Genomic DNA, 27,615 nt, shown 5'->3' on the forward strand with positions numbered 1-27,615 from the left:
CGCGGGCAAGTGCTCTACCAACTGAATTACCAAAGAACGACTCACGCCCGGTCCTCACAGCTTTACTTCTGCCAGTACCTCGTCTCCTACCTTCCAAACTTTACAGAAGCTCTCCTGCGAACCTTGCAGAACTAGCACTCCTGAAAGAAAGGAAATTGCGGAGACATGGCTTAGCCACAGCCTGGGGGATTTTTCCAGAATGAGATTTTTCACTCTGCAGCGGAATGTGCGCTGATATGAAACTTCCTGGCAGATTAAAACTGTGTGCCCGACCGAGACTCGAACTCGGGACCTTTGGCTTTCGTGGGCAAGTGCTCTACCAACTGAGCTACCGAAGAACGACTCACGCCCGGTCCTCACAGCTTTACTTCTGCCAGTACCTCGTCTCCTACCTTCCAAACTTTACAGAAGCTCTCCTGCGAACCTTGCAGAACTAGCACTCCTGAAAGAAAGGATATTGCGGAGACATGGCTTAGCCACAGCCTGGGAGATGTTTCCAGAATGAGATTTTTCACTCTGCAGCAGAATGTGCGCTGATATGAAACTTCCTGGCAGATTAAAACTGTGTGCCCGACCGAGACTCGAACTCGGGACCTTTGCCTTTCGCGGGCAAGTGCTCTACCAACTGAGCTACCGAAGAACGACTCACGCCCGGTCCTCACAGCTTTACTTCTGCCTGTACCTCGTCTCCTACCTTCCAAACTTTACAGAATCTCTCCTGCGAACCTTGCAGAAATAGCACTCCTGAAAGAAAGGATATTGCGGAGACATGGCTTAGCCACAGCCTGGGGGATGTTTCCAGAATGAGATTTTTCACTCTGCAGCGGAATGTGCGCTGATATGAAACTTCCTGGCAGATTAAAACTGTGTGCCCGACCGAGACTCGAACTCGGGACCTTTGCCTTTCGCGGGCAAGTGCTCTACCAACTGAGCTACCGAAGAACGACTCACGCCCGGTCCTCACAATTTTACTTCTGCCAGTACTTCGTCTCCTACCTTCCAAACTTTACAGAAGCTCTCCTGCGAACCTTGCAGAACTAGCACTCCTGAAAGAAAGGATATTACGGAGACATGGCTTAGCCACAGCCTGGGGGATGTTTCCAGAATGAGATTTTTCATTCTGCAGCGGAATGTGCGCTGATATGAAACTTCCTGGCAGATTAAAACTGTGTGCCCGACCGAGACTCGAACTCGGGACCTTTGCCTTTCGCGGGCAAGTGCTCTACCAACTGAGCTACCGAAGAACGACTCACACCCGGTCCTCACAGCTTTACTTCTGCCAGTACCTCGTCTCCTACCTTCCAAACTTTACAGAAGCTCTCCTGCGAACCTTGCAGAACTAGCACTCCTGAAAGAAAGGATATTGCGGAGACATGGCTTAGCCACAGCCTGGGGGATGTTTCCAGAATGAGATTTTTCACTCTGCAGCGGAATGTGCGCTGATATGAAACTTCCTGGCAGATTAAAACTGTGTGCCCGACCGAGACTCGAACTCGGGAACTTTGCCTTTCGCGGGCAAGTGCTCTACCAACTGAGCTACCGAAGAACGACTCACGCCCGGTCCTCACAGCTTTACTTCTGCCAGTACCTCGTCTCCTACCTTCCAAACTTTACAGAAGCTCTCCTGCGAACCTTGCAGAACTAGCACTCCTGAAAGAAAGGATATTGCGGAGACATGTCTTAGCCACAGCCTGGGGGATGTTTCCAGAATGAGATTTTTCATTCTGCAGCGGAATGTGCGCTGATATGAAACTTCCTGGCAGATTAAAACTGTGTGCCCGACCGAGACTCGAACTCGGGACCTTTGCCTTTCGCGGGCAAGTGCTCTACCAACTGAGCTACCGAAGAACGACCCACGCCCGGTCCTCACAGCTTTACTTCTGCCAGTACCTCGTCTCCTACCTTCCAAACTTTACCGAAGTTCTCCTGCGAAACTTGCAGAACTAGCACTCCTGAAAGAAAGGATATTGCGGAGACATGGCTTAGCCACAGCCTGGGGGATGTTTCCAGAATGAGATTTTTCACTCTGCAGCGGAATGTGCGCTGATATGAAACTTCCTGGCAGATTAAAACTGTGTGCCCGACCGAGACTCGAACTCGGGAACTTTGCCTTTCGCGGGCAAGTGCTCTACCAACTGAGCTACCGAAGAACGACTCACGCCCGGTCCTCACAGCTTTACTTCTGCCAGTACCTCGTCTCCTACCTTCCAAACTTTACAGAATCTCTCCTGCGAACCTTGCAGAACTAGCACTCCTGAAAGAAAGGATATTGCGGAGACATGGCTTAGCCACAGCCTGGGGGATGTTTCCAGAATGAGATTTTTCACTCAGAATGTGCGCTGATATGAAACTTCCTGGCAGATTAAAACTGTGTGCCCGACCGAGACTCGAACTCGGGACCTTTGCCTTTCGCGGGCAAGTGCTCTACCAACTGAGCTACCGAAGAACGACTCACGCCCGGTCCTCACAGCTTTACTTCTGCCAGTACCTCGTCTCCTACCTTCCAAACTTTACAGAAGCTCTCCTGCGAACCTTGCAGAACTAGCACTCCTGAAAGAAAGGATATTGCGGAGACATGGCTTAGCCACAGCCTGGGGGATGTTTCCAGAATGAGATTTTTCACTCTGCAGCGGAATGTGCGCTGATATGAAACTTCGTGGCAGATTAAAACTGTGTGCCCGACCGAGACTCGAACTCGGGACCTTTGCCTTTCGCGGGCAAGTGCTCTACCAACTGAGCTACCGAAGAACGACTCACGCCCGGTCCTCACAGCTTTACTTCTGCCAGTACCTCGTCTCCTACCTTCCAAACTTTATTGAAGCTCTCCTGCGAACCTTGCAGAACTAGCACTCCTGAAAGAAAGGATATTGCGGAGACATGGCTTAGCCACAGCCTGGGGGATGTTTCCAGAATGAGATTTTTCACTCTGCAGCGGAATGTGCGCTGATATGAAACTTCCTGGCAGATTAAAACTGTGTGCCCGACCGAGACTCGAACTCGGGAACTTTGCCTTTCGCGGGCAAGTGCTCTACCAAATGAGCTACCGAAGAACGACTCACGCCCGGTCCTCTCAGCTTTACTTCTGCCAGTACCTCGTCTCCTACCTTCCAAACTTTACAGAATCTCTCCTGCGAACCTTGCAGAACTAGCACTCCTGAAAGAAAGGATATTGCGGAGACATGGCTTAGCCACAGCCTGGGGGATGTTTCCAGAATGAGATTTTTCACTCAGAATGTGCGCTGATATGAAACTTCCTGGCAGATTAAAACTGTGTGCCCGACCGAGACTCGAACTCGGGACCTTTGCCTTTCGCGGGCAAGTGCTCTACCAACTGAGCTACCGAAGAACGACTCACGCCCGGTCCTCACAGCTTTACTTCTGCCAGTACCTCGTCTCCTACCTTCCAAACTTTACAGAAGCTCTCCTGCGAACCTTGCAGAACTAGCACTCCTGAAAGAAAGGATATTGCGGAGAAATGGCTTAGCCACAGCCTGGGGGATGTTTCCAGAATGAGATTTTTCACTCTGCAGCGGAATGTGCGCTGTTATGAAACTTCCTGGCAGATTAAAACTGTGTGCCCGACCGAGACTCGAACTCGGGACCTTTGCCTTTCGCGGGCAAGTGCTCTACCAACTGAGCTACCGAAGAACGACTCACGCCCGGTCCTCACAGCTTTACTTCTGCCAGTACCTCGTCTCCTACCTTCCAAACTTTACAGAAGCTCTCCTGCGAACCTTGCAGAACTAGCACTCCTGAAAGAAAGGATATTGCGGAGACATGGCTTAGCCACAGCCTGGGGGATGTTTCCAGAATGAGATTTTTCACTCTGCAGCGGAATGTGCGCTGATATGAAACTTCCTGGCAGATTAAAACTGTGTGCCCGACCGAGACTCGAATTCGGGAACTTTGCCTTTCGCGGGCAAGTGCTCTACCAACTGAGCTACCGATGAACGACTCACGCCCGGTCCTCACAGCTTTACTTCTGCCAGTACCTCGTCTCCTACCTTCCAAACTTTACAGAAGCTCTCCTGCGAACCTTGCAGAACTAGCACTCCTGAAAGAAAGGATATTGCGGAGACATGGCTTAGCCACAGCCTGGGGGATGTTTCCAGAATGCGATTTTTCACTCTGCAGCGGAATGTGCGCTGATATGAAACTTCCTGGCAGATTAAAACTGTGTGCCCGACCGAGACTCGAACTCGGGAACTTTGCCTTTCGCGGGCAAGTGCTCTACCAACTGAGCTACCGAAGAACGACTCACGCCCGGTCCTCACAGCTTTACTTCTGCCAGTACCTCGTCTCCTACCTTCCAAACTTTACAGAAGCTCTCCTGCGAACCTTGCAGAACTAGCACTCCTGAAAGAAAGGATATTGCGGAGACATGGCTTAGCCACAGCCTGGGGGATGTTTCCAGAATGAGATTTTTCACTCTGCAGCGGAATGTGCGCTGATATGAAACTTCCTGGCAGATTAAAACTGTGTGCCCGACCGAGACTCGAACTCGGGACCTTTGCCTTTTGCAGGCAAGTGCTCTACCAACTGAGCTACCGAAGAACGACTCACGCCCGGTCCTCACAGCTTTACTTCTGCCAGTACCTCGTCTCCTACCTTCCAAACTTTACAGAATCTCTCCTGCGAACCTTGCAGAACTAGCACTCCTGAAAGAAAGGATATTGCGGAGACATGGCTTAGCAACAGCCTGGGGGATGTTTCCAGAATGAGATTTTTCACTCTGCAGCGGAATGTGCGCTGATATGAAACTTCCTGCAGATTAAAACTGTGTGCCCGACCGAGACTCGAACTCGGGACCTTTGCCTTTCGCGGGAAGTGCTCTACCAACTGAGCTACCGAAGAACGACTCACGCCCGGTCCTCACAGCTTTACTTCTGCCAGTACCTCGTCTCCTACCTTCCAAACTTTACAGAAGCTCTCCTGCGAAACTTGCAGAACTAGCACTCCTGAAAGAAAGGATATTGCGGAGACATGGCTTAGCCACAGCCTGGGGGATGTTTCCAGAATGAGATTTTTCACTCTGCAGCGGAATGTGCGCTGATATGAAACTTCCTGGCAGATTAAAACTGTGTGCCCGACCGAGACTCGAACTCGGGACCTTTGCCTTTCGCGGGCAAGTGCTCTACCAACTGAGCTACCGAAGAACGACTCACGCCCGGTCCTCACAGCTTTACTTCTGCCAGTACCTCGTCTCCTACCTTCCAAACTTTACAGAAGCTCTCCTGCGAACCTTGCAGAACTAGCACTCCTGAAAGAAAGGATATTGCGGAGACATGGCTTAGCCACAGCCTGGGGGATGTTTCCAGAATGAGATTTTTCACTCAGAATGTGCGCTGATATGAAACTTCCTGGCAGATTAAAACTGTGTGCCCGACCGAGACTCGAACTCGGGACCTTTGCCTTTCGCGGGCAAGTGCTCTACCAACTGAGCTACCGAAGAACGACTCACGCCCGGTCCTCACAGCTTTACTTCTGCCAGTACCTCGTCTCCTACCTTCCAAACTTTACAGAATCTCTCCTGCGAACCTTGCAGAACTAGCACTCCTGAAAGAAAGGATATTGCGGAGACATGGCTTAGCCACAGCCTGGGGGATGTTTCCAGAATGAGATTTTTCACTCAGAATGTGCGCTGATATGAAACTTCCTGGCAGATTAAAACTGTGTGCCCGACCGAGACTCGAACTCGGGACCTTTGCCTTTCGCGGGCAAGTGCTCTACCAACTGAGCTACCGAAGAACGACTCACGCCCGGTCCTCACAGCTTTACTTCTGCCAGTACCTCGTCTCCTACCTTCCAAACTTTACAGAAGCTCTCCTGCGAACCTTGCAGAACTAGCACTCCTGAAAGAAAGGATATTGCGGAGAAATGGCTTAGCCACAGCCTGGGGGATGTTTCCAGAATGAGATTTTTCACTCTGCAGCGGAATGTGCGCTGTTATGAAACTTCCTGGCAGATTAAAACTGTGTGCCCGACCGAGACTCGAACTCGGGACCTTTGCCTTTCGCGGGCAAGTGCTCTACCAACTGAGCTACCGAAGAACGACTCACGCCCGGTCCTCACAGCTTTACTTCTGCCAGTACCTCGTCTCCTACCTTCCAAACTTTACAGAAGCTCTCCTGCGAACCTTGCAGAACTAGCACTCCTGAAAGAAAGGATATTGCGGAGACATGGCTTAGCCACAGCCTGGGGGATGTTTCCAGAATGAGATTTTTCACTCTGCAGCGGAATGTGCGCTGATATGAAACTTCCTGGCAGATTAAAACTGTGTGCCCGACCGAGACTCGAACTCGGGAACTTTGCCTTTCGCGGGCAAGTGCTCTACCAACTGAGCTACCGATGAACGACTCACGCCCGGTCCTCACAGCTTTACTTCTGCCAGTACCTCGTCTCCCACCTTCCAAACTTTACAGAAGCTCTCCTGCGAACCTTGCAGAACTAGCACTCCTGAAAGAAAGGATATTGCGGAGACATGGCTTAGCCACAGCCTGGAGGATGTTTCCAGAATTAGATTTTTCACTCTGCAGCGGAATGTGCGCTGATATGAAACTTCCTGGCAGATTAAAACTGTGTGCCCGACCGAGACTCGAACTCGGGAACTTTGCCTTTCGCGGGCAAGTGCTCTACCAACTGAGCTACCGAAGAACGACTCACGCCCGGTCCTCACAGCTTTACTTCTGCCAGTACCTCGTCTCCTACCTTCCAATCTTTACAGAAGCTCTCCTGCGAACCTTGCAGAACTAGCACTCCTGAAAGAAAGGATATTGCGGAGACATGGCTTAGCCACAGCCTGGGGGATGTTTCCAGAATGAGATTTTTCACTCTGCAGCGGAATGTGCGCTGATATGAAACTTCCTGGCAGATTAAAACTGTGTGCCCGACCGAGACTCGAACTCGGGACCTTTGCCTTTCGCAGGCAAGTGCTCTACCAACTGAGCTACCGAAGAACGACTCACGCCCGGTCCTCACAGCTTTACTTCTGCCAGTACCTCGTCTCCTACCTTCCAAACTTTACAGAATCTCTCCTGCGAACCTTGCAGAACTAGCACTCCTGAAAGAAAGGATATTGCGGAGACATGGCTTAGCAACAGCCTGGGGGATGTTTCCAGAATGAGATTTTTCACTCTGCAGCGGAATGTGCGCTGATATGAAACTTCCTGCAGATTAAAACTGTGTGCCCGACCGAGACTCGAACTCGGGACCTTTGCCTTTCGCGGGCAAGTGCTCTACCAACTGAGCTACCGAAGAACGACTCACGCCCGGTCCTCACAGCTTTACTTCTGCCAGTACCTCGTCTCCTACCTTCCAAACTTTACAGAAGCTCTCCTGCGAACCTTGCAGAACTAGCACTCCTGAAAGAAAGGATATTGCGGAGACATGGCTTAGCCACAGCCTGGGGGATGTTTCCAGAATGAGATTTTTCACTCTGCAGCGGAATGTGCGCTGATATGAAACTTCCTGGCAGATTAAAACTGTGTGTCCGACCGAGACTCGAACTCGGGAACTTTGCCTTTCGCGGGCAAGTGCTCTACCAACTGAGCTACCGAAGAACGACTCACGCCCGGTCCTCACAGCTTTACTTCTGCCAGTACCTCGTCTCCTACCTTCCAAACTTTACAGAAGCTCTCCTACGAACCTTGCAGAACTAGCACTCCTGAAAGAAAGGATATTGCGGAGACATGGCTTAGCCACAGCCTGGGGGATGTTTCCAGAATGAGATTTTTCACTCTGCAGCGGAATGTGCGCTGATATGAAACTTCCTGGCAGATTAAAACTGTGTGCCCGACCGAGACTCGAACTCGGGACCTTTGCCTTTCGCGGGCAAGTGCTCTACCAACTGAGCTACCGAAGAACGACTCACGCCCGGTCCTCACAGCTTTACTTCTGCCAGTACCTCGTCTCCTACCTTCCAAACTTTACAGAAGCTCTCCTGCGAACCTTGCAGAACTAGCACTCCTGAAAGAAAGGATATTGCGGAGACATGGCTTAGCCACAGCCTGGGAGATGTTTCCAGAATGAGATTTTTCACTCTGCAGCAGAATGTGCGCTGATATGAAACTTCCTGGCAGATTAAAACTGTGTGCCCGACCGAGACTCGAACTCGGGACCTTTGCCTTTCGCGGGCAAGTGCTCTACCAACTGAGCTACCGAAGAACGACTCACGCCCGGTCCTCACAGCTTTACTTCTGCCTGTACCTCGTCTCCTACCTTCCAAACTTTACAGAATCTCTCCTGCGAACCTTGCAGAAATAGCACTCCTGAAAGAAAGGATATTGCGGAGACATGGCTTAGCCACAGCCTGGGGGATGTTTCCAGAATGAGATTTTTCACTCTGCAGCGGAATGTGCGCTGATATGAAACTTCCTGGCACATTAAAACTGTGTGCCCGACCGAGACTCGAACTCGGGACCTTTGCCTTTCGCGGGCAAGTGCTCTACCAACTGAGCTACCGAAGAACGACTCACGCCCGGTCCTCACAATTTTACTTCTGCCAGTACTTCGTCTCCTACCTTCCAAACTTTACAGAAGCTCTCCTGCGAACCTTGCAGAACTAGCACTCCTGAAAGAAAGGATATTGCGGAGACATGGCTTAGCCACAGCCTGGGGGATGTTTCCAGAATGAGATTTTTCACTCAGAATGTGCGCTGATATGAAACTTCCTGGCAGATTAAAACTGTGTGCCCGACCGAGACTCGAACTCGGGACCTTTGCCTTTCGCGGGCAAGTGCTCTACCAACTGAGCTACCGAAGAACGACTCACACCCGGTCCTCACAGCTTTACTTCTGCCAGTACCTCGTCTCCTACCTTCCAAACTTTACAGAAGCTCTCCTGCGAACCTTGCAGAACTAGCACTCCTGAAAGAAAGGATATTGCGGAGACATGTCTTAGCCACAGCCTGGGGGATGTTTCCAGAATGAGATTTTTCATTCTGCAGCGGAATGTGCGCTGATATGAAACTTCCTGGCAGATTAAAACTGTGTGCCCGACCGAGACTCGAACTCGGGACCTTTGCCTTTCGCGGGCAAGTGCTCTACCAACTGAGCTACCGAAGAACGACTCACGCCCGGTCCTCACAGCTTTACTTCTGCCAGTACCTCGTCTCCTACCTTCCAAACTTTACCGAAGTTCTCCTGCGAAACTTGCAGAACTAGCACTCCTGAAAGAAAGGATATTGCGGAGACATGGCTTAGCCACAGCCTGGGGGATGTTTCCAGAATGAGATTTTTCACTCTGCAGCGGAATGTGCGCTGATATGAAACTTCCTGGCAGATTAAAACTGTGTGCCCGACCGAGACTCGAACTCGGGAACTTTGCCTTTCGCGGGCAAGTGCTCTACCAACTGAGCTACCGAAGAACGACTCACGCCCGGTCCTCACAGCTTTACTTCTGCCAGTACCTCGTCTCCTACCTTCCAAACTTTACAGAATCTCTCCTGCGAACCTTGCAGAACTAGCACTCCTGAAAGAAAGGATATTGCGGAGACATGGCTTAGCCACAGCCTGGGGGATGTTTCCAGAATGAGATTTTTCACTCAGAATGTGCGCTGATATGAAACTTCCTGGCAGATTAAAACTGTGTGCCCGACCGAGACTCGAACTCGGGACCTTTGCCTTTCGCGGGCAAGTGCTCTACCAACTGAGCTACCGAAGAACGACTCACGCCCGGTCCTCACAGCTTTACTTCTGCCAGTACCTCGTCTCCTACCTTCCAAACTTTACAGAAGCTCTCCTGCGAACCTTGCAGAACTAGCACTCCTGAAAGAAAGGATATTGCGGAGACATGGCTTAGCCACAGCCTGGGGGATGTTTCCAGAATGAGATTTTTCACTCTGCAGCGGAATGTGCGCTGATATGAAACTTCGTGGCAGATTAAAACTGTGTGCCCGACCGAGACTCGAACTCGGGACCTTTGCCTTTCGCGGGCAAGTGCTCTACCAACTGAGCTACCGAAGAACGACTCACGCCCGGTCCTCACAGCTTTACTTCTGCCAGTACCTCGTCTCCTACCTTCCAAACTTTATTGAAGCTCTCCTGCGAACCTTGCAGAACTAGCACTCCTGAAAGAAAGGATATTGCGGAGACATGGCTTAGCCACAGCCTGGGGGATGTTTCCAGAATGAGATTTTTCACTCTGCAGCGGAATGTGCGCTGATATGAAACTTCCTGGCAGATTAAAACTGTGTGCCCGACCGAGACTCGAACTCGGGAACTTTGCCTTTCGCGGGCAAGTGCTCTACCAAATGAGCTACCGAAGAACGACTCACGCCCGATCCTCTCAGCTTTACTTCTGCCAGTACCTCGTCTCCTACCTTCCAAACTTTACAGAATCTCTCCTGCGAACCTTGCAGAACTAGCACTCCTGAAAGAAAGGATATTGCGGAGACATGGCTTAGCCACAGCCTGGGGGATGTTTCCAGAATGAGATTTTTCACTCAGAATGTGCGCTGATATGAAACTTCCTGGCAGATTAAAACTGTGTGCCCGACCGAGACTCGAACTCGGGACCTTTGCCTTTCGCGGGCAAGTGCTCTACCAACTGAGCTACCGAAGAACGACTCACGCCCGGTCCTCACAGCTTTACTTCTGCCAGTACCTCGTCTCCTACCTTCCAAACTTTACAGAAGCTCTCCTGCGAACCTTGCAGAACTAGCACTCCTGAAAGAAAGGATATTGCGGAGAAATGGCTTAGCCACAGCCTGGGGGATGTTTCCAGAATGAGATTTTTCACTCTGCAGCGGAATGTGCGCTGTTATGAAACTTCCTGGCAGATTAAAACTGTGTGCCCGACCGAGACTCGAACTCGGGACCTTTGCCTTTCGCGGGCAAGTGCTCTACCAACTGAGCTACCGAAGAACGACTCACGCCCGGTCCTCACAGCTTTACTTCTGCCAGTACCTCGTCTCCTACCTTCCAAACTTTACAGAAGCTCTCCTGCGAACCTTGCAGAACTAGCACTCCTGAAAGAAAGGATATTGCGGAGACATGGCTTAGCCACAGCCTGGGGGATGTTTCCAGAATGAGATTTTTCACTCTGCAGCGGAATGTGCGCTGATATGAAACTTCCTGGCAGATTAAAACTGTGTGCCCGACCGAGACTCGAATTCGGGAACTTTGCCTTTCGCGGGCAAGTGCTCTACCAACTGAGCTACCGATGAACGACTCACGCCCGGTCCTCACAGCTTTACTTCTGCCAGTACCTCGTCTCCTACCTTCCAAACTTTACAGAAGCTCTCCTGCGAACCTTGCAGAACTAGCACTCCTGAAAGAAAGGATATTGCGGAGACATGGCTTAGCCACAGCCTGGGGGATGTTTCCAGAATGCGATTTTTCACTCTGCAGCGGAATGTGCGCTGATATGAAACTTCCTGGCAGATTAAAACTGTGTGCCCGACCGAGACTCGAACTCGGGAACTTTGCCTTTCGCGGGCAAGTGCTCTACCAACTGAGCTACCGAAGAACGACTCACGCCCGGTCCTCACAGCTTTACTTCTGCCAGTACCTCGTCTCCTACCTTCCAAACTTTACAGAAGCTCTCCTGCGAACCTTGCAGAACTAGCACTCCTGAAAGAAAGGATATTGCGGAGACATGGCTTAGCCACAGCCTGGGGGATGTTTCCAGAATGAGATTTTTCACTCTGCAGCGGAATGTGCGCTGATATGAAACTTCCTGGCAGATTAAAACTGTGTGCCCGACCGAGACTCGAACTCGGGACCTTTGCCTTTTGCAGGCAAGTGCTCTACCAACTGAGCTACCGAAGAACGACTCACGCCCGGTCCTCACAGCTTTACTTCTGCCAGTACCTCGTCTCCTACCTTCCAAACTTTACAGAATCTCTCCTGCGAACCTTGCAGAACTAGCACTCCTGAAAGAAAGGATATTGCGGAGACATGGCTTAGCAACAGCCTGGGGGATGTTTCCAGAATGAGATTTTTCACTCTGCAGCGGAATGTGCGCTGATATGAAACTTCCTGCAGATTAAAACTGTGTGCCCGACCGAGACTCGAACTCGGGACCTTTGCCTTTCGCGGGAAGTGCTCTACCAACTGAGCTACCGAAGAACGACTCACGCCCGGTCCTCACAGCTTTACTTCTGCCAGTACCTCGTCTCCTACCTTCCAAACTTTACAGAAGCTCTCCTGCGAAACTTGCAGAACTAGCACTCCTGAAAGAAAGGATATTGCGGAGACATGGCTTAGCCACAGCCTGGGGGATGTTTCCAGAATGAGATTTTTCACTCTGCAGCGGAATGTGCGCTGATATGAAACTTCCTGGCAGATTAAAACTGTGTGCCCGACCGAGACTCGAACTCGGGACCTTTGCCTTTCGCGGGCAAGTGCTCTACCAACTGAGCTACCGAAGAACGACTCACGCCCGGTCCTCACAGCTTTACTTCTGCCAGTACCTCGTCTCCTACCTTCCAAACTTTACAGAAGCTCTCCTGCGAACCTTGCAGAACTAGCACTCCTGAAAGAAAGGATATTGCGGAGACATGGCTTAGCCACAGCCTGGGGGATGTTTCCAGAATGAGATTTTTCACTCAGAATGTGCGCTGATATGAAACTTCCTGGCAGATTAAAACTGTGTGCCCGACCGAGACTCGAACTCGGGACCTTTGCCTTTCGCGGGCAAGTGCTCTACCAACTGAGCTACCGAAGAACGACTCACGCCCGGTCCTCACAGCTTTACTTCTGCCAGTACCTCGTCTCCTACCTTCCAAACTTTACAGAATCTCTCCTGCGAACCTTGCAGAACTAGCACTCCTGAAAGAAAGGATATTGCGGAGACATGGCTTAGCCACAGCCTGGGGGATGTTTCCAGAATGAGATTTTTCACTCAGAATGTGCGCTGATATGAAACTTCCTGGCAGATTAAAACTGTGTGCCCGACCGAGACTCGAACTCGGGACCTTTGCCTTTCGCGGGCAAGTGCTCTACCAACTGAGCTACCGAAGAACGACTCACGCCCGGTCCTCACAGCTTTACTTCTGCCAGTACCTCGTCTCCTACCTTCCAAACTTTACAGAAGCTCTCCTGCGAACCTTGCAGAACTAGCACTCCTGAAAGAAAGGATATTGCGGAGAAATGGCTTAGCCACAGCCTGGGGGATGTTTCCAGAATGAGATTTTTCACTCTGCAGCGGAATGTGCGCTGTTATGAAACTTCCTGGCAGATTAAAACTGTGTGCCCGACCGAGACTCGAACTCGGGACCTTTGCCTTTCGCGGGCAAGTGCTCTACCAACTGAGCTACCGAAGAACGACTCACGCCCGGTCCTCACAGCTTTACTTCTGCCAGTACCTCGTCTCCTACCTTCCAAACTTTACAGAAGCTCTCCTGCGAACCTTGCAGAACTAGCACTCCTGAAAGAAAGGATATTGCGGAGACATGGCTTAGCCACAGCCTGGGGGATGTTTCCAGAATGAGATTTTTCACTCTGCAGCGGAATGTGCGCTGATATGAAACTTCCTGGCAGATTAAAACTGTGTGCCCGACCGAGACTCGAACTCGGGAACTTTGCCTTTCGCGGGCAAGTGCTCTACCAACTGAGCTACCGATGAACGACTCACGCCCGGTCCTCACAGCTTTACTTCTGCCAGTACCTCGTCTCCCACCTTCCAAACTTTACAGAAGCTCTCCTGCGAACCTTGCAGAACTAGCACTCCTGAAAGAAAGGATATTGCGGAGACATGGCTTAGCCACAGCCTGGAGGATGTTTCCAGAATTAGATTTTTCACTCTGCAGCGGAATGTGCGCTGATATGAAACTTCCTGGCAGATTAAAACTGTGTGCCCGACCGAGACTCGAACTCGGGAACTTTGCCTTTCGCGGGCAAGTGCTCTACCAACTGAGCTACCGAAGAACGACTCACGCCCGGTCCTCACAGCTTTACTTCTGCCAGTACCTCGTCTCCTACCTTCCAATCTTTACAGAAGCTCTCCTGCGAACCTTGCAGAACTAGCACTCCTGAAAGAAAGGATATTGCGGAGACATGGCTTAGCCACAGCCTGGGGGATGTTTCCAGAATGAGATTTTTCACTCTGCAGCGGAATGTGCGCTGATATGAAACTTCCTGGCAGATTAAAACTGTGTGCCCGACCGAGACTCGAACTCGGGACCTTTGCCTTTCGCAGGCAAGTGCTCTACCAACTGAGCTACCGAAGAACGACTCACGCCCGGTCCTCACAGCTTTACTTCTGCCAGTACCTCGTCTCCTACCTTCCAAACTTTACAGAATCTCTCCTGCGAACCTTGCAGAACTAGCACTCCTGAAAGAAAGGATATTGCGGAGACATGGCTTAGCAACAGCCTGGGGGATGTTTCCAGAATGAGATTTTTCACTCTGCAGCGGAATGTGCGCTGATATGAAACTTCCTGCAGATTAAAACTGTGTGCCCGACCGAGACTCGAACTCGGGACCTTTGCCTTTCGCGGGCAAGTGCTCTACCAACTGAGCTACCGAAGAACGACTCACGCCCGGTCCTCACAGCTTTACTTCTGCCAGTACCTCGTCTCCTACCTTCCAAACTTTACAGAAGCTCTCCTGCGAACCTTGCAGAACTAGCACTCCTGAAAGAAAGGATATTGCGGAGACATGGCTTAGCCACAGCCTGGGGGATGTTTCCAGAATGAGATTTTTCACTCTGCAGCGGAATGTGCGCTGATATGAAACTTCCTGGCAGATTAAAACTGTGTGTCCGACCGAGACTCGAACTCGGGAACTTTGCCTTTCGCGGGCAAGTGCTCTACCAACTGAGCTACCGAAGAACGACTCACGCCCGGTCCTCACAGCTTTACTTCTGCCAGTACCTCGTCTCCTACCTTCCAAACTTTACAGAAGCTCTCCTACGAACCTTGCAGAACTAGCACTCCTGAAAGAAAGGATATTGCGGAGACATGGCTTAGCCACAGCCTGGGGGATGTTTCCAGAATGAGATTTTTCACTCTGCAGCGGAATGTGCGCTGATATGAAACTTCCTGGCAGATTAAAACTGTGTGCCCGACCGAGACTCGAACTCGGGACCTTTGCCTTTCGCGGGCAAGTGCTCTACCAACTGAGCTACCGAAGAACGACTCACGCCCGGTCCTCACAGCTTTACTTCTGCCAGTACCTCGTCTCCTACCTTCCAAACTTTACAGAAGCTCTCCTGCGAACCTTGCAGAACTAGCACTCCTGAAAGAAAGGATATTGCGGAGACATGGCTTAGCCACAGCCTGGGAGATGTTTCCAGAATGAGATTTTTCACTCTGCAGCAGAATGTGCGCTGATATGAAACTTCCTGGCAGATTAAAACTGTGTGCCCGACCGAGACTCGAACTCGGGACCTTTGCCTTTCGCGGGCAAGTGCTCTACCAACTGAGCTACCGAAGAACGACTCACGCCCGGTCCTCACAGCTTTACTTCTGCCTGTACCTCGTCTCCTACCTTCCAAACTTTACAGAATCTCTCCTGCGAACCTTGCAGAAATAGCACTCCTGAAAGAAAGGATATTGCGGAGACATGGCTTAGCCACAGCCTGGGGGATGTTTCCAGAATGAGATTTTTCACTCTGCAGCGGAATGTGCGCTGATATGAAACTTCCTGGCACATTAAAACTGTGTGCCCGACCGAGACTCGAACTCGGGACCTTTGCCTTTCGCGGGCAAGTGCTCTACCAACTGAGCTACCGAAGAACGACTCACGCCCGGTCCTCACAATTTTACTTCTGCCAGTACTTCGTCTCCTACCTTCCAAACTTTACAGAAGCTCTCCTGCGAACCTTGCAGAACTAGCACTCCTGAAAGAAAGGATATTGCGGAGACATGGCTTAGCCACAGCCTGGGGGATGTTTCCAGAATGAGATTTTTCACTCAGAATGTGCGCTGATATGAAACTTCCTGGCAGATTAAAACTGTGTGCCCGACCGAGACTCGAACTCGGGACCTTTGCCTTTCGCGGGCAAGTGCTCTACCAACTGAGCTACCGAAGAACGACTCACACCCGGTCCTCACAGCTTTACTTCTGCCAGTACCTCGTCTCCTACCTTCCAAACTTTACAGAAGCTCTCCTGCGAACCTTGCAGAACTAGCACTCCTGAAAGAAAGGATATTGCGGAGACATGGCTTAGCCACAGCCTGGGGGATGTTTCCAGAATGAGATTTTTCACTCTGCAGCGGAATGTGCGCTGATATGAAACTTCGTGGCAGATTAAAACTGTGTGCCCGACCGAGACTCGAACTCGGGACCTTTGCCTTTCGCGGGCAAGTGCTCTACCAACTGAGCTACCGAAGAACGACTCACGCCCGGTCCTCACAGCTTTACTTCTGCCAGTACCTCGTCTCCTACCTTCCAAACTTTACCGAAGTTCTCCTGCGAACCTTGCAGAACTAGCACTCCTGAAAGAAAGGATATTGCGGAGACATGGCTTAGCCACAGCCTGGAGGATGTTTCCAGAATGAGATTTTTCACTCTGCAGCGGAATGTGCGCTGATATGAAACTTCCTGGCAGATTAAAACTGTGTGCCCGACCGAGACTCGAACTCGGGACCTTTGCCTTTCGCGGGCAAGTGCTCTACCAACTGAGCTACCGAAGAACGACTCACGCCCGGTCCTCACAGCTTTACTTCTGCCAGTACCTCGTCTCCTACCTTCCAAACTTTACAGAATCTCTCCTGCGAACCTTGCAGAACTAGCACTCCTGAAAGAAAGGATATTGCGGAGACATGGCTTAGCCACAGCCTGGGGGATGTTTCCAGAATGAGATTTTTCACTCAGAATGTGCGCTGATATGAAACTTCCTGGCAGATTAAAACTGTGTGCCCGACCGAGACTCGAACTCGGGACCTTTGCCTTTCGCGGGCAAGTGCTCTACCAACTGAGCTACCGAAGAACGACTCACGCCCGGTCCTCACAGCTTTACTTCTGCCAGTACCTCGTCTCCTACCTTCCAAACTTTACAGAAGCTCTCCTGCGAACCTTGCAGAACTAGCACTCCTGAAAGAAAGGATATTGCGGAGACATGGCTTAGCCACAGCCTGGGGGATGTTTCCAGAATGAGATTTTTCACTCTGCAGCGGAATGTGCGCTGTTATGAAACCTCCTGGCAGATTAAAACTGTGTGCCCGACCGAGAGTCGAACTCGGGACCTTTGCCTTTCGCGGGCAAGTGCTCTACCAACTGAGCTACCGAAGAACGACTCACGCCCGGTCCTCACAGCTTTACTTCTGCCAGTACCTCGTCTCCTACCTTCCAAACTTTACAGAAGCTCTCCTGCGAACCTTGCAGAACTAGCACTCCTGAAAGAAAGGATATTGCGGAGACATGGCTTAGCCACAGCCTGGGGGATGTTTCCAGAATGAGATTTTTCACTCTGCAGCGGAATGTGCGCTGATATGAAACTTCCTGGCAGATTAAAACTGTGTGCCCGACCGAGACTCGAACTCGGGAACTTTGCCTTTCGCGGGCAAGTGCTCTACCAACTGAGCTACCGAAGAACGACTCACGCCCGGTCCTCACAGCTTTACTTCTGCCAGTACCTCGTCTCCTACCTTCCAAACTTTACAGAAGCTCTCCTGCGAACCTTGCAGAACTAGCACTCCTGAAAGAAAGGATATTGCGGAGACATGGCTTAGCCACAGCCTGGGGGATGTTTCCAGAATGAGATTTTTCACTCTGCAGCGGAATGTGCGCTGATATGAAACTTCCTGGCAGATTAAAACTGTGTGCTCGACCGAGACTCGAACTCGGGACCTTTGCCTTTCGCGGGCAAGTGCTCTACCAACTGAGCTACCGAAGAACGACTCACGCCCGGTCCTCACAGCTTTACTTCTGCCAGTACCTCGTCTCCTACCTTCCAAACTTTACAGAATCTCTCCTGCCAACCCTGCAGCACTAGCACTCCTGAAAGAAAGGATATTGCGGAGACATGGCTTAGCAACAGCCTGGGGGATGTTTCCAGAATGAGATTTTTCACTCTGCAGCGGAATGTGCGCTGATATGAAACTTCCTGGCAGATTAAAACTGTGTGCCCGACCGAGACTCGAACTCGGGACCTTTGCCTTTCGCGGGCAAGTGCTCTACCAACTGAGCTACCGAAGAACGACTCACGCCCGGTCCTCACAATTTTACTTTTGCCAGTACTTCGTCTCCTACCTTCCAAACTTTACAGAAGCTCTCCTGCGAACCTTGCAGAACTAGCACTCCTGAAAGAAAGGTTATTGCGGAGACATGGCTTAGCCACAGCCTGGGGGATGTTTCCAGAATGAGATTTTTCACTCAGAATGTGCGCTGATATGAAACTTCCTGGCAGATTAAAACTGTGTGCCCGACTGAGACTCGAAATCGGGACCTTTGCCTTTCGCGGGCAAGTGCTCTACCAACTGAGCTACCGAAGAACGACTCACGCCCGGTCCTCACAGCTTTACTTCTGCCAGTACCTCGTCTCCTACCTTCCAAACTTTACAGAAGCTCTCCTGCGAACCTTGCAGAACTAGCACTCCTGAAAGAAAGGATATTGCGGAGACATGGCTTAGCCACAGCCTGGGGGATGTTTCCAGAATGAGATTTTTCACTCTGCAGCGGAATGTGCGCTGATATGAAACTTCCTGGCAGATTAAAACTGTGTGCCCGACCGAGACTCGAACTCGGGAACTTTGCCTTTCGCGGGCAAGTGCTCTACCAACTGAATTACCAAAGATCGACTCACGCCCGGTCCTCACAGCTTTACTTCTGCCAGTACCTCGTCTCCTACCTTCCAAACTTTACAGAAGCTCTCCTGCGAACCTTGCAGAACTAGCACTCCTGAAAGAAAGGAAATTGCGGAGACATGGCTTAGCCACAGCCTGGGGGATGTTTCCAGAATGAGATTTTTCACTCTGCAGCGGAATGTGCGCTGATATGAAACTTCCTGGCAGATTAAAACTGTTGCCCGACCGAGACTCGAACTCGGGACCTTTGCCCCTCGCGGGCAAGTGCTCTACCAACTGAGCTACCGAAGAACAACTCACGCCCGGTCCTCACAGCTTTACTTCTGCCAGTGCCTCGTCTCCTACCTTCCAAACTTTACAGAAGCTCTCCTGCGACCCTTGCAGAACTAGCACTCCTGAAAGAAAGGATATTGCGGAGACATGGCTTAGCCACAGCCTGGGGGATGTTTCCAGAATGAGATTTTTCACTCTGCAGCGGAATGTGCGCTGATATGAAACTTCCTGGCAGATTAAAACTGTGTGCCCGACCGAGACTCGAACTCGGGACCTTTGCCTTTCGCGGGCAAGTGCTCTACCAACTGAGCTACCGAAGAACGACTCACGCCCGGTCCTCACAGCTTTACTTCTGCCAGTACCTCGTCTCCTACCTTCCAAACTTTACAGAAGCTCTCCTGCGAACCTTGCAGAACTAGCACTCCTGAAAGAAAGGATATTGCGGAGACATGGCTTAGCCACAGCCTGGGAGATGTTTCCAGAATGAGATTTTTCACTCTGCAGCAGAATGTGCGCTGATATGAAACTTCCTGGCAGATTAAAACTGTGTGCCCGACCGAGACTCGAACTCGGGACCTTTGCCTTTCGCGGGCAAGTGCTCTACCAACTGAGCTACCGAAGAACGACTCACGCCCGGTCCTCACAGCTTTACTTCTGCCTTTACCTCGTCTCCTATCTTCCAAACTTTACAGAATCTCTCCTGCGAACCTTGCAGAACTAGCACTCCTGAAAGAAAGGATATTGCGGAGACATGGCTTAGCAACAGCCTGGGGGATGTTTCCAGAATGAGATTTTTCACTCTGCAGCGGAATGTGCGCTGATATGAAACTTCCTGGCAGATTAAAACTGTGTGCCCGACCGAGACTCGAACTCGGGACCTTTGCCTTTCGCGGGCAAGTGCTCTACCAACTGAGCTACCGAAGAACAACTCACGCCCGGTCCTCACAGCTTTACTTCTGCCAGTGCCTCGTCTCCTACCTTCCAAACTTTACAGAAGCTCTCCTGCGACCCTTGCAGAACTAGCACTCCTGAAAGAAAGGATATTGTGGAGACATGGCTTAGCCACAGCCTGGGGGATGTTTCCAGAATGAGATTTTTCACTCTGCAGCGGAATGTGCGCTGATATGAAACTTCCTGGCAGATTAAAACTGTGTGCCCGACCGAGACTCGAACTCGGGACCTTTGCCTTTCGCGGGCAAGTGCTCTACCAACTGAGCTACCGAAGAACGACTCACGCCCGGTCCTCACAGCTTTACTTCTGCCAGTACCTCGTCTCCTACCTTCCAAACTTTACAGAAGCTCTCCTGCGAACCTTGCAGAACTAGCACTCCTGAAAGAAAGGATATTGCGGAGACATGGCTTATCCACAGCCTGGGAGATGTTTCCAGAATGAGATTTTTCACTCTGCAGCAGAATGTGCGCTGATATGAAACTTCCTGGCAGATTAAAACTGAGTGACCGACCGAGACTCGAACTCGTGACCTTTGCCTTTCGCGGGCAAGTGCTCTACCAACTGAGCTACCGAAGAACGACTCACGCCCGGTCCTCACAGCTTTACTTCTGCCAGTACCTCGTCTCCTACCTTCCAAACTTTACAGAAGCTCTCCTGCGAACCTTGCAGAACTAGCACTCCTGAAAGAAAGGATATTGCGGAGACATGGCTTAGCCACAGCCTGGGGGATGTTTCCAGAATGAGATTTTTCACTCTGCAGCGGAATGTGCGCTGATATGAAACTTCCTGGCAGATTAAAACTGTGTGCCCGACCGAGACTCGAACTCGGGACCTTTGCCTTTCGCGGGCAAGTGCTCTACCAACTGAGCTACCGAAGAACGACTCACGCCCGGTCCTCACAGCTTTACTTCTGCCAGTACCTCGTCTCCTACCTTCCAAACTTTACAGAATCTCTCCTGCGAACCTTGCAGAACTAGCACTCCTGAAAGAAAGGATATTGCGGAGACATGGCTTAGCAACAGCCTGGGGGATGTTTCCAGAATGAGATTTTTCACTCTGCAGCGGAATGTGCGCTGATATGAAACTTCCTACAGATTAAAACTGTGTGCCCGACCGAGACTCGAACTTGGGACCTTTGCCTTTCGCGGGCAAGTGCTCTACCAACTGAGCTACCGAAGAACGACTCACGCCCGGTCCTCATAATTTTACTTCTGCCAGTACTTCGTCTCCTACCTTCCAAACTTTACAGAAGCTCTCCTGCGAGCCTTGCAGAACTAGCACTCCTGAAAGAAAGGATATTGCGGAGACATGGTTTAGCCACAGCCTGGGGGATGTTTCCAGAATGAGATTTTTCACTCTGCAGCGGAATGTGCGCTGATATGAAACTTCCTGGCAGATTAAAACTGTGTGCCCGACCGAGACTCGAACTCGGAACCTTTGCCTTTCGCGGGCAAGTACTCTACCAACTGAGCTACCGAAGAACGACTCACGCCCGGTCCTCACAGCTTTACTTCTGCCAGTACCTCGTCTCCTACCTTCCAAACTTTACAGAAGCTCTCCTGCGAACCTTGCAGAACTAGCACTCCTGAAAGAAAGGATATTGCGGAGACATGGCTTAGCCACAGCCTGGGGGATGTTTCCAGACTGTGATTTTTCACTCTGCCGCAGAATGTGCGCTGATATGAAACTTCCTGGCAGATTAAAACAGTGTGCTCGACCGAGACTCGAACTTGGGACCTTTGCCTTTCGCGGGCAAGTGCTCTACCAACTGAGCTACCGAAGAACGACTCACGCCCGGTCCTCACAGCTTTACTTCTGCCAGTACCTCGTCTCCTACCTTCCAAACTTTACAGAATCTCTCCTGTGAACCTTGCAGAACTAGCACTCCTGAAAGAAAGGATATTGCGGAGACATGGCTTAGCAACAGCCTGGGGGATGTTTCCAGAATGAGATTTTTCACTCTGCAGCGGAATGTGCGCTGATACGAAACTTCCTGGCAGATTATAACTGTGTGCCCGACCGAGACTCGAACTCGGGAACTTTGCCTTTCGCGGGCAAGTGCTCTACCAACTGAGCTACCGAAGAACGACTCACGCCCGGTCCTCACAATTTTACTTCTGCCAGTACTTCGTCTCCTACCTTCCAAACTTTACAGAAGCTCTCCTGCGAACCTTGCAGAACTAGCACTCCTGAAAGAAAGGATATTGCGGAGACATGGGTTAGCCACAGCCTGGGGGATGTTTCCAGAATGAGATTTTTCACTCAGAATGTGCGCTGATATGAAACTTCCTGGCAGATTAAAACTGTGTGCCCGACCGAGACTCGAACTCGGGACCTTTGCCTTTCGCGGGCAAGTGCTCTACCAACTGAGCTACCGAAGAACGACTCACGCCCGGTCCTCACAGCTTTACTTCTGCCAGTACCTCGTCTCCTACCTTCCAAACTTTACAGAAGCTCTCCTGCGAACCTTGCAGAACTAGCACTCCTGAAACAAAGGATATTGCGGAGACATGGCTTAGCCACAGCCTGGGGGATGTTTCCAGAATGAGATTTTTCACTCTGCAGCGGAATGTGCGCTGATATGAAACTTCCTGGCAGATTAAAACTGTGTGTCCGACCGAGACTCGAACTCGGGACCTTTGCCTTTCGCGGGCAAGTGCTCTACCAACTGAGCTACCGAAGAACGACTCACGCCCGGTCCTCACAGCTTTACTTCTGCCAGTACCTCGTCTCCTACCTTCCAAACTTTACAGAAGCTCTCCTGCGAACCTTGCAGAACTAGCACTCCTGAAAGAAAGGATATTGCGGAGACATGGCTTAGCCACAGCCTGGGGGATGTTTCCAGAATGAGATTTTTCACTCTGCAGCGGAATGTGCGCTGAAATGAAACTTCCTGGCAGATTAAAAATGTGTGCCCGACCGAGACTCGAACTCGGGAACTTTGCCTTTCGCGGGCAAGTGCTCTACCAACTGAGCTACGAAAGAACGACTCACGCCCGGTCCTCACAGCTTTACTTCTGCCAGTACCTCGTCTCCTACCTTCCAAACTTTACAGAAGCTCTTCTGCGAACCTTGCAGAACTAGCACTCCTGAAAGAAAGGATATTGCGGAGACATGGCTTAGCCACAGCCTGGGGGATGTTTCCAGAATGAGATTTTTCACTCTGCAGCGGAATGTGCGCTGATATGAAACTTCCTGGCAGATTAAAACTGTGTGCCCGACCGAGACTCGAACTCGGGACCTTTGCCCCTCGCGGGCAAGTGCTCTACCAACTGAGCTACCGAAGAACAACTCACGCCCGGTCCTCACAGCTTTACTTCTGCCAGTGCCTCGTCTCCTACCTTCCAAACTTTACAGAAGCTCTCCTGCGAACCTTGCAGAACTAGCACTCCTGAAAGAAAGGATATTGCGGAGACATGGCTTAGCCACAGCCTGGGGGATGTTTCCAGAATGAGATTTTTCACTCTGCAGCGGAATGTGCGCTGATATGAAACTTCCTGGCAGATTAAAACTGTGTGCCCGACCGAGACTCGAACTCGGGACCTTTGCCTTTCGCGGGCAAGTGCTCTACCAACTGAGCTACCGAAGAACGACTCACGCCCGGTCCTCACAGCTTTACTTCTGCCAGTACCTCGTCTCCTACCTTCCAAACTTTACAGAAGCTCTCCTGCGAACCTTGCAGAACTAGCACTCCTGAAAGAAAGGATATTGCGGAGACATGGCTTAGCCACAGCCTGGGGGATGTTTCCAGAATGAGATTTTTCACTCTGCAGCGGAATGTGCGCTGATATGAAACTTCCTGGCAGATTAAAAATGTGTGCCCGACCGAGACTCGAACTCGGGAACTTTGCCTTTCGCGGGCAAGTGCTCTACCAACTGAGCTACCAAAGAACGACTCACGCCCGGTCCTCACAGCTTTACTTCTGCCAGTACCTCGTCTCCTACCTTCCAAACTTTACAGAAGCTCTCCTGCGAACCTTGCAGAACTAGCACTCCTGAAAGAAAGGATATTGCGGAGACATGGCTTAGCCACAGCCTGGGGGATGTTTCCAGAATGAGATTTTTCACTCTGCAGCGGAATGTGCGCTGATATGAAACTTCCTGGCAGATTAAAACTGTGTGCCCGACCGAGACTCGAACTCGGGACCTTTGCCCCTCGCGGGCAAGTGCTCTACCAACTGAGCTACCGAAGAACAACTCACGCCTGGTCCTCACAGCTTTACTTCTGCCAGTGCCTCGTATCCTACCTTCCAAACTTTACAGAAGCTCTCCTGCGAACCTTGCAGAACTAGCACTCCTGAAAGAAAGGATATTGCGGAGACATGGCTTAGCCACAGCCTGGGGGATGTTTCCAGAATGAGATTTTTCACTCTGCAGCGGAATGTGCGCTGATATGAAACTTCCTGGCAGATTAAAACTGTGTGCCCGACCGAGACTCGAACTCGGGACCTTTGCCTTTCGCGGGCAAGTGCTCTACCAACTGAGCTACCGAAGAACGACTCACGCCCGGTCCTCACAGCTTTACTTCTGCCAGTACCTCGTCTCCTACCTTCCAAACTTTACAGAAGCTCTCCTGCGAACCTTGAAGAACTAGCACTCCTGAAAGAAAGGATATTGCGGAGACATGGCTTAGCCACAGCCTGGGGGATGTTTCCAGAATGAGATTTTTCACTCTGCAGCGGAATGTGCGCTGATATGAAACTTCCTGGCAGATTAAAACTGTGTGCCCGACCGAGACTCGAACTCGGGACCTTTGCCTTTCGCGGGCAAGTGCTCTACCAACTGAGCTACCGAAGAACGACTCACGCCCGGTCCTCACAGCTTTACTTCTGCCAGTACCTCGTCTCCTACCTTCCAAACTTTACAGAAGCTCTCCTGCGAACCTTGCAGAACTAGCACTCCTGAAAGAAAGGATATTGCGGAGACATGGCTTAGCCACAGCCTGGGGGATGTTTCCAGAATGAGATTTTTCACTCTGCAGCGGAATGTGTGTTGATATGAAACTTCCTGGCAGATTAAAACTGTGTGCCCGACCGAGACTCGAACTCGGGACCTTTGCCTTTCGCGGGCAAGTGCTCTACCAACTGAGCTACCGATGAACGACTCACGCCCGGTCCTCACAGCTTTACTTCTGCCAGTACCTCGTCTCCTACCTTCCAAACTTTACAGAATCTCTCCTGCGAACCTTGCAGAACTAGCACTCCTGAAAGAAAGGATATTGCGGAGACATGGCTTAGCCACAGCCTGGGGGATGTTTCCAGAATGAGATTTTTCACTCTGCAGCGGAATGTGCGCTGATATGAAACTTCCTGGCAGATTAAAACTGTGTGCCCGACCGAGACTCGAACTCGGGAACTTTGCCTTTCGCGGGCAAGTGCTCTACCAACTGAGCTACCGAAGAATGACTCATGCCCGGTCCTCACAGCTTTACTTCTGCCAGTACCTCGTCTCCTACCTTCCAAACTTTACAGAAGCTCTCCTGCAAACCTTGCAGAACTAGCACTCCTGAAAGAAAGGATATTGCGGAGACATGGCTTAGCCACAGCCTGGGGGATGTTTCCAGAATGAGATTTTTCACTCTGCAGCAGAATGTGCGCTGATATGAAACTTCCTGGCAGATTAAAACTGTGTGCCCGACTGAGACTCGAACTCGGGACCTTTGCCTTTCGCGGGCAAGTGCTCTACCAACTGAGCTACCGAAGAACGACTCACGCCCGGTCCTCACAGCTTTACCTCTGCCAGTACCTCATCTCCTACCTTCCAAACTTTACAGAAGCTCTCCTGCGAACCTTGCAGAACTAGCACTCCTGAAAGTAAGGATATTGCGGAGACATGGCTTAGCCACAGCCTGGGGGATGTTTCCAGAATGAGATTTTTCACTCTGCCGCAGAATGTGCGCTGATATGAAACTTCCTGGCAGATTAAAACTGTGTGCCCGACCGAGACTCGAACTCGGGACCTTTGCCTTTCGCGGGCAAGTGCTCTACCAACTGAGCTACCGAAGAACGACTCACGCCCGGTCCTCACAGCTTTACTTCTGCCAGTACCTCATCTCCTACCTTCCAAACTTGACAGAAGCTCTCCTGCGAACCTTGCAGAACTAGCACTCCTGAAAGAAAGGATATTGCGGAGACATGGCTTAGCCACAGCCTGGGGGATGTTTCCAGAATGAGATTTTTCAGCAGAGTTAAAAATCTCAAAAGGACAGGTATACACTCGCACACACACACACACATATCCATCCGCATATACACAGACACAAGCAGACATTTGTGTCTGTGTATATGCGGATGGATATGTGTGTGTGTGCGAGTGTATACCTGTCCTTTTTTCCCCCTAAGGTAAGTCTTTCCGCTCCCGGGATTGGAATGACTCCTTACCCTCTCCCTTAAAACCCAAATCCTTTTTTCTTTTCCTCTCCTTCCCTCTTTCCTGACGAGGCAACCGTTGGTTGCGAAAGCTAGAATTTTGTGTGTATGTTTGTGTTTGTTTGTGTGTCCATCGACCTGCCAGCGCTTTTGTTTGGTAAGTCTCATCATCTTCGTTTTATATATATATATATATATATATATATATATATATATATATATATATATATATATATATATATATATATATATAAGTCCCTTACAAACTACACCATGGGATATATGCATCCATATTGTGGCATTAGACGTATACAATTGTTGTTATATTTGATCATATTTCACAATAGATATTTCACTGTTTACCACAACACATATTTCATGATACATTAATTCGTTTTTGTTACCTGCCATCAAAAAAGGAGGAGTTACATTCTGACGCATCTAGTAACTTTCTGGACATTGTATATTACAGAAACAACTTCAGGATTCTACCTATGTATAGATTACTGATATCACCTTCTTTCTGAGAGGGACACCTGCTAACAGCCATCGAATTTTCACAGTTATGGTGTCCCTATATATTTACATGTCCTCCTTTATTCACTAAAAGTTTGGGCCCTATTGATTCCGTGTAAAGGGTACAGCATCCTGATTATCAGTACATAACTCATTTCTTTCCTCGATATTCCTGTTCTCCTTTGCTTTGAATTAAAATTACTCCTAAGTTCTTAAGAATCCATACATGACTATTGAGTTTCCTTACTTTATGTCTCCAAAATACTGCTCTGGACATCAATGACCAAAATGTATTACTTGTTTATCAAAATCCTTTGGGTTATTAAAAATTATGTCAATTTGTGCTGTTATGGATTAATGATCTTATTTGGATTTATCCTGGATGTTAGTGTGTCATGCCCCTAGTGTAAATTTTACTATTTCTCATCCTTCCTTATCTTCCTCTCCTCAAAGTGACATCACTAACATGCTAAATTTGTATTTAAAAATATTTATATAGATAATGTACCTTCCGCAGATTTATCACACTCATGTCAATCAAGTACAGTGCAGCAAATTATGATCCCTAGCTGTTATACAAATAACATAACGTGCAGCACAGGAAATATTTCCCTTTGTATATTTAAGTACAGCCTGCCATTTGAAGATCAATTTACATAAAATTAGTGCCATAAATAATTTTAACTACACAGTTACATACAACATCATATGTCAGGACAATCTCTCTGTTACGATCATTTGTGAACCAATGGAATAATATTATCTGCACCAATAAATATGACTTTTGTCAATATAATGTAACTGCATGTGACTC

This window comes from Schistocerca cancellata, chromosome 1 (genome assembly GCF_023864275.1).
Source record: "Schistocerca cancellata isolate TAMUIC-IGC-003103 chromosome 1, iqSchCanc2.1, whole genome shotgun sequence".
In the NCBI taxonomy this organism is placed as follows: domain Eukaryota; kingdom Metazoa; phylum Arthropoda; class Insecta; order Orthoptera; family Acrididae; genus Schistocerca; species Schistocerca cancellata.